The 8324-nt window shown below is 46.9% G+C and overlaps 1 long non-coding RNA gene across 1 annotated transcript; it reads left to right on the top strand.

Moving 5' to 3' along the window:
• Window positions 1–758: 758 nt before the first annotated feature.
• LOC137147767 (uncharacterized) lies at window positions 759–8054 on the top strand. The gene is made up of 2 exons (XR_010918331.1): window positions 759–791; window positions 6607–8054. It is a non-coding gene; the product is annotated as an uncharacterized lncRNA (long non-coding RNA).
• The last annotated feature ends 270 nt before the right edge of the window (window positions 8055–8324 follow it).

Genomic DNA, 8324 nt, shown 5'->3' on the forward strand with positions numbered 1-8324 from the left:
TTTCCCTTTGCAGCCAGGTCTTGAACAGTCCCACCATGCTAGTTAGGCACATGTGGATGCTGTTAAATACAGGTTCAGGGAGAATACCTTATGAATGGTAATGGGGATATTTGGAATTGGACTAAATATAAGGAGAAAGTGCAAAGGTGACAGGCACTGGGACTGCTGCACAGGGACACACAGCCCTGCTTAGGGCTCATTTTTTTACTCCCAGGCTCAGCATCTTAAATCAAACTTCTCACTTGGAAGTTTAGTGGGAAGTTCCACTCAGCTGGTTTTGGGTGCAGTAGCGTCTGCAGAATGGATTGTGTGATCCATGTGTAATGGACTTCAATAGAAATGGTCTGCAAAGTGGAAAGTAGTCTAGGGGTTTCTAATTAAAATGAACCAGGAAACCACTAGAATGCTGGGAGACAGTTTCCAGATTTTGACTCAAGGATTTGTGCCCAGAATATTTAGTTTAAACCCTTCCCAGGGATAAAAGCCAGCCCTATATACCATAGTAGCTGCTGTGCTGGGGCGTAAGGTCCTTCAGTGCCCCCTGGAAGGGACGTGACAGCCCTCTTATGCCACACACTATTGGGGCCTGTGACAGGAAGGCCACCAAGTAGTTTGAGGGATTAAATCCCAGCTGGGGTTTCAGAGAACCAGCTGAAAGTACCTCCCTGAGTTCAGGCAATCAGATGCAGATGTGGCTAGATGGGCTGGAAGCCTTTAAAAAGAGCTTTAGGCAGAGGTGGGTAATTAGACAAGAGTTTGCTGACCAGGAGATGTGATCAACTGCTCAGAAGGTACTAGAACTTCCGTGTGCCTCAGGACAAACTGTTGAGTTGTATGAAGGACATGTGGTCAGAGACTTTAACAGTTTTCATTCTTTAGTTTGAATAAGAACTCTGTGAGTAGACCAGAAACCTTCGAGAAGGCTTAGTTTGTCTAATCTGGGACTGCTCTGAGCTGTCTCTGTAGCACAAACCCTGGCCCAGGCACAGTCTATTAAGCAGATGAAGATCTAGGAATCTGTTAGTAGGATTCCATTAAACCAACTTCCTCCTTGAGCACTAGCAATGAACAGAAACCAAAGGGCCACCAGAAATCAGCCATTTCCTCCACATACCCTACTAACGATGGCTCACCTGAGGTGGAAGATCAGATTTTTAAATAAAAAGAAGAATGTGAGGATGTAGAATCCTAGGCCTATTTCTGCCCTCCTTAATTTCCAGGGAATTGCCTGTATACAGATTAAGGCAGAATGTAGCCTCTCTAGGATGATTCAGATGCAAACTGTGATTCTTCTGGAATTGGTTCCTGGGGTGGAAAAAAAAAAAAAAAGAGTAAGAAATATTTATATTGTATCTTTTAAAAGTTCTGCTACTCTTTGCTGTTTGTTTTTATCCTTGGAGGTTTGCAATTACTCTTCAGAGCTTAGAACTATTTCCTTTCCTATTGATTTTCTGTTTATAAGATTGAAGGTTTTGTTTGATTTTGTTTTCTGGGTTTTTTCTACAAAGACTTATTCCAACATAGTTGCTTTTTGTTAAATTCTTTGTCTATGATTAGTTTACTTAACAAGACAAGTAACGTCAAAGCTCAGATCCTACATGGCTGGGTGCCGTAGAAACATTACTCTGTATTGCATAATTAAGGCCTGGTTCCTTTCTTTCTTACAATGATGTAAATAGCGAATGACTCCACAGATGTCAGTGGTCCTAATTCTCAGTTCCCTTTTGCCTATGTTTGAGGCAGGAATTGAAGTGGGGAATAAAAGCGCTTTTAAGTGACCTTGTACTCCCTATATTCTGGAGCAGTCAGGGTCAGCCTGGCTCCTGGTGTAAGTCAGAAAAGCATGTGGGCTCTGGAAAGGGAAGCAGAGAGCAGCTGTAGCACAATGAGCTCCAGCCAATCCCCTTTCCCTTCCCCAAAACACCCCCTACAGCAGCGGGTCGGAGCAGGGTCAGCACAGAGCCCTTATTCCAGCCTCTGTACAAGGGGTACATTCAGAGGGTTGTTTCCTCCTCTTTGCGCTGCCGTTGCAGCATAGAAGGGGCCTTAGTGTACAAGAGAATTAGCACAAAAGTGGGTATGGTTTTGAGCAAACTTGTAGCACTTTGTGGCTTCCCACCAGAAGCGTGTGAGGTTCCGCTGCTGACATGAAACAAGGAGAAAACTGGCAGTTCTAAACAAGTGAGTTTTGGGGCTTGTTCTCTTTGAAATGCGTATCTGTGAAAGGCCTAGCTGAGTTCAGGATTGGCTTAATGAACTGGACTGGATCGTTATAACAGCTGCAGTGGCTATCGTGGCATCAAAGAGCACTCCACTGAGGTCTTCTCTATGTCAGATGGAAGATTTGGAAAACTTCCGGAGAACAAAGTTTGTCTTCGTTCTAACTAAAACCATGATGGCCTGTGCCGAAGGGAGATAGGTGTGAGAACCCATGCCCCCTGCTTGTATGACTGCCAAAGAGCCCCCCACAATAGCAGTCCTTGCTTTCCCAGTGGGGAGCACAGGCCTCTGCTCCTCCCCATTTCTCTCCACTTGTTCCCTGTGCGGGAGCAGGGTTCCCAGAGAAGGACCAGCAGGAGTGCAGGAGCGTTCCGCTGCAGCCTAATGGAGGGAGTAGATAAAGCAGGCTTCCAGGTATGCAGAGCAGTGCCTAGGGATCTGAAACATGCCTGCCTGAGGCTGTGCCTGCACAGCCTAGCTCCATATTTCCACTACCCCCAACAAAGGTCCTGTTTCCACAAGGCATGTGCTGAAGCCCCCCCCCAGTCAGCAAAGCACTTGTAAGCACATGTAGGACGTGGTGAGTTTGCTGAATTGAGGCCAGACTGAGGAAACAAACTGAGGGAAAACAGCTTTCTCCAGACCTCTGAAAACCAGAACCTGGGTTATGTATAACAGCACTGCGGCTTGTTTTCAGACTTTCGGGGAAGTGCAGTATGGAACATTCTGCACTAACGGAGCAAGTTGTCAGTTGCCAAAAGAATATAGGCTAACAAAAGGACAGCTCTGCGGTGCAGATGTTTCTTAAGGAAATTGGGGGCCAACACTTGTAAAGACAGAGTTGAAAATCCCCTGCTTCTTCAAATAAATAATACGCTGTTATGATGGGCTGGATTCTTCTGTAAACTGGCAGGGTCACCAAGCTGTCAGTACTTAATAAACTCTTTGAACTTAAACAAAACAGTCTTCTCTTAGCAACTGTAACTTGAGCTAAGATTATAAAAATATATTTCTCCTGATATTTAAGTTTCACTTCAGCTTCCCCCCCACATCCTTAAAAGGAATGAATCAAAGTAATGTTATCCACAGTTCTAGCTGGACATTGAATGACCCTTTTTGCATCATGTATGTACCTACTTTGTATGGGTCTCTGTGTCTGTCTTGTCGAAAGAGGACCCCTTTTTGCAACACAATAAATTGAACAAAAGTAGCAGAAATTTCTTCAATTGTTTAAAAATGTGCCCAGGGTTAGTTGCCTGCTCTAAAGCCACCGCCATCAAGGGAAAGTTTCTCCCACTGACTTCTGTGATCAGATCTTTCTCCCCCCTTCCCCCTGCAAGCTTTTTGTATTGTTTTCTATTTACTGCTGGCCAAAATGAGTACAACAATCCTTAAAGGCTGGGCCTTCTAAAGCAGCCTAAGGAAGTTAGGCATCCATCTCTGTGAATTTCAAAATGACCTGGGCACCTAACGTCTTACGACTCCTTTGAAAATCCCAGTCTAAATGAAACAGAGCTGCTGAAATAACTGGAAGAAAGTATAAAAATTCAGCTCACCAAATGAACAGATAGGGCCAAATTCTGCTTTAACGTCCACCATCAGTGTTAGTGCAAGGGAATTCTACTGATTGCAATGGTGTTACTCTGGATTTATACTGGTGGGGATGAGGGCAGAATTTGCCCTAGGAATTTGAGAGAAATGACCAAATTAATTTTCATTCATGAACTAACGTGGGAATTGATTCTAATTCTCTACAAATGAACAGCTAGTAAAATTTGTCCTGGTATTACATGCTATACCCATAAGTCTCCTATATTCAAACTTCTTCACATTAGAAACTTCACTTGAGTGTTCCTTTTTCTTTCCATTATTCTGCCTTATTTTCAGTCCTTTCCCCTCTCATGTTCTCTGTAATTATATATATTTTAGTACAAAGCAATTTATCTTGGACCCATCAGTGTGAATTCTATTAACTATTTTTGTTTAAATCATTATTCTGGGAACCAGGTTTTCTTGATCTCCAGCCAGTTCTGTCTTTAAACACCTTTATGCCTCCTTAGCTTGCTTCAGAGTTTCTTTACTGCTGTTTACATGGCTAAATCATAATATAAATTACTTAGCAAAGTTAAAACTGATATATTCCTTGAGTGGCAAATAGTTTAAAAATCCAAGCTGTGGCAGACGTTTGTTTAGAATTGTTTAGAATTGGCTCAGTGGTACTTACGAGAAGGCTGGGTGGTACGCAAGCTGTACCGCGCCGCCGAATCCGCGCGCGAAACCCTGCTGCCGCAAGTCCTCCCCCCCCCTTTTTTTCCCCCGAGTGGTATGTGGGTCGGGTACAGTCAGGTCAAGTGGTACTTGACCTGACTGTACCTGGCCCGAGTGGCACTCGGGGGGGAAAAAAGGTTGAGAACCGCTGTATTAGATTATGAAGTGAACTATTAGTTTTCTCATAGCTACTCTGGTGAATAGCTGAGACATTTGTTTCTTTAAAAACTATAAAGCCCTTCATAAACACTGTTTATTTTGACTATTATTTTTCAATTCTGTGAACTAGGCCTGATTCTTACTTATACTACAGCTCCTTTGCAATGGTTGAGCAGTGTAAAGGACCCTCAGCATGCCATTAAATATCATTCATGCCTACTGTAAGGCCCTTGTACACTGGCAGAGCAATGTAAAAACGCTTAAGTTTAACACAGTACCTGAACATGTAAAGGTTTGTTTCCATGTGACAGGGTGTAAACCCCACACAGGCACCAGACTGCACATAAGGAGGGTCTGGGGCCTGGGCAGATGAAGGGGGTGGATTTTGAAGGGGTGAAAAGATCAGGTGGGAGAGCTGAGAGTGAGTTCCCCTTTGCTGATAGAAGTCAGAGAAGTAAACAGACTGCCCCTGAGGGAAGATCAGGAGCTGCTGTGAGGACATTGCACTATAGTTGAAGGAGAGTGGTCACCAGCTGAGCCTGATTAGGGCTGAAGATTTAGTTATCTTTATATTTCTATTAGCTGTGTTAAAGGATGCTGTGGCCCCAGAAGGGATCAAATGCTTGAATGCATCTTGGCTGGATGTCAGGCCACTCTATGATTAGAATAGACCACAAGAGTATGGCTGTGCTTTTGTTAGTCCTTAAGCAGAAGCATTTAAATAAAAGGAAACGCAAACAGCCCAAACTATGAAGGATTCCTCCTTTCCAGCTTTCTGGGCTAGTATCTTTAGTATAGGCTCACTGGCTTTTCTCTTAGCTCGCAGTGACTCCTTCCCAGGAATGAACTGCAGCTCTGCAAACTCCGCCTGGAATTTGAAATGCAAGCTATTTTCTTTCTGGTTAATTAATGCATGTGCAGAGTATGCCCCTTGTTAAATCAGTACAATGTCATTGCTTTCAGCAAAGTTGCACTGAAAATGTGAGAGCACCATTTGGTCCCTGCAATTGGAACTTAATGAACAATTCTGCCCCTGTGACCCAGAACACAATCCAGCTCATACTCTCTTACCTGTCAGCCACTGCACAGCCAACATAGCTAAAAACTTATTTTATCCCAGTCAGCAGAAATATTTCAGACTCCACATAAGACATAGATCTAAATAAAAAGATGCCATTTTTATACAGCCTCTTCTCACAATAGAAACATTTAAGGGTATTCTTCAAATTACAGTAATCAAGACCAAGAACACCCTTTTGAAAGGCTAGATTAGGCCTGGTCCAATAACTCCCAAACATGATAAAATAGCTTCAGTAAAATAATAGTTTCAGCCTGAAGGATTTAGCCAGCATCACTAAAATAAATGGCTGGTATATAGCTTGCTGTAGAGTTGTTTTACCAACAGAGGGAGTGAGGGGAAATTGCTACAACCACTGGGATTCAGATGGATGCAGCAAACTGTTCAAAGGCAGACAGGTGTCTGCAATTATGTTGCTTATCCTCTTGCTGGGCACACACCATGTCAACCTAGTTAATGTTCCCAGAGCAGAGATGGAATCCATCACCAGGAATAAGCTCCTTCCAAGAACCAGGGCTGAACAATGTCCTATCACCACACTGGCTATAGAGAGAGACACCCAAGGGACCACGATAGACACACGCTGCATAGAGTGGGACAAGGCTGATCACAGCTAGTGTGTCTCAAATTTCCATATTTCAGGTTTTTCAATTAGCATTTTAAACAATTCCCAGTTTTGGCAAAAAATGGGGGAGGGGGGGAAGAAATCTGAAAAAAAAAATAATTGAAATGTTTTTCTACTCTTTTTACCATCTATAGAACTGATTTAAGTGTCTGAAATGTTAAAATATCAGTGAGAACTTTGCTAAAAAATCGGGTGGAAAAAGGTGGGGGGGAGACAATCGTGCTTTTTGGTTTGTTTTTTGTTTTTAACCACTCAGCTCTTCTCACAACCCTGAGCCAGAAGACCGGTCTGAGCGGATTCTATCCTATGCCTTTTGGTGCAGTGAGCAACAAAGAAATATCCAGCTGGTAAAAGACGTCCAGCTCTACCAAGACTAGAAGAATCTTTCATCCTCCAACCAAAGGCAAACACTCCATCCTGACTCGTAGACTTTAAGGCCAGAAGGGACCCTTGTGCTCATCTAGTTTGCACATCACAGGACACAGAAACTCGGCCAGCCCCTCCAGCAAGCGCCCCATGCTGCAGAAAAAGGTGAAAAATCTCCAGGGTCTTTGCCAACCTGACTGGGGAAGAATTGCTTCCCGACCCTATATATCCTTGAATAAGAGGCAGTGGGAAAGCCTGCCCCAACTGGGCCACCTACACCTGCTGTTATAATGATCTTCCGCTGTCACTGTTCCTGGGCTGTGCTCGCTCAAAAAGAGACAGTATATGAAAGCAGGGCGGGCTGTGCTCCAACGGGTTTAGCGTTAGGGCCCAGGGGACACTCGTGTGTGAGTGACTGCTGGAGCCAGCGGACTGTAGGAGGAAGCTGCTCCCAGCTGGGGGGGGGAAGGGAAAGGTTTTGTTTGCAGTCTTGGCTAACTGCCTTCGTGCTCGCTTCGCGGGTTCGCTGCTTGCTCGGGCAAACCTGCAGCAAACACCGGGCTGCTTCGGCTGCACCTTTGTCTTCCAGCCTGTGCTGGTTCGGGCAGCCTGACACAGCACTGGATGCTGCCTTGGTGCCCCCCTGACGCCGCTTTTGAAAATCAACTTGCGCCGCGCTCCTGGGAGCCTCTAAGGCTTAATGGAGGGGGGCGGGGGGGATAACAGCTGGATCTACTGGGATCCTGCCCGAGCCTGGCACGTGGTTTACCCCCTGCCCCAAAGTTGTATCGTCGAAGCGGAGACCTGGTCCCTAACTCTGGGTGCGAGGAACCGCGCTGGGGTGAGAGTTTTAAACAAGCCCAGCCAGAGGAAGGAGCTGGAGCCCGCAGGGGCTGGGCGCGTTTTCCTGCTGCTGCTGCTCCAGCATCCCACTGCGGCGGGCGGCTGCATTCCCGGCTGCATTCCCGGCTGCTGCACGTGGCTCCTGGGTGTGGACAGTAACCATGCTGGAGGAGCGGGCTGAAGACGTGTCCTCGTCCAGCAGCGTGCACAGACCAGCCCGGTTCCTCTCCCCCTCCCCCCCCCATCAGATTTGCCGCCGCAGCAGGGGACGGACTTTGCCACCGACGGCAGAGCCGCTTCGCTGGTGGGGGGTTTTATCCTGAGTGTGTCCCTGGGAGCCAAAACTGGCCCGGAGCCAGCCCTGGGTGTCCGCCACGATGGCCCTGTGTCCGGCGCTGGCTGGGGCGGGGGGCGGCGAGACTGTCTTCAGCTAGGCATTCGAATTCGAGGGCTCGGAGCCCAGACTTGGCAGCCTCCCGCGGCTGGGTGTGTGTGGGGGGGGTTGTTTTGTGCAGCCCGGCGGCGGGGGGGAGGCTGGCTTTTCCGGCTGAGCTCTCGGGGGGGGAGGGGGGGCGGGTTGACTGCACACGGTCAGGGCTCGGCCACCCAAATGGGCAGGATCCCAGCAGATCCAGCATCCCCTTCTCCCACAGCTCCCCGCCTACCCCTGTCCCCCCCCCTGGGGGGGGGGATACCAAGCGAGTGGTGCCCCCCTGAAGTGCGGACCCAGCTCACCAGGGTAGGGGCGGGCACCTCCTGGCTGAT

This window comes from Emydura macquarii, unplaced genomic scaffold (genome assembly GCF_026122565.2).
Source record: "Emydura macquarii macquarii isolate MOO-44397 ecotype Brisbane River unplaced genomic scaffold, CSIRO-AGI_Emac_v2 contig_561, whole genome shotgun sequence".
Taxonomy (NCBI): Eukaryota; Metazoa; Chordata; order Testudines; family Chelidae; genus Emydura; species Emydura macquarii.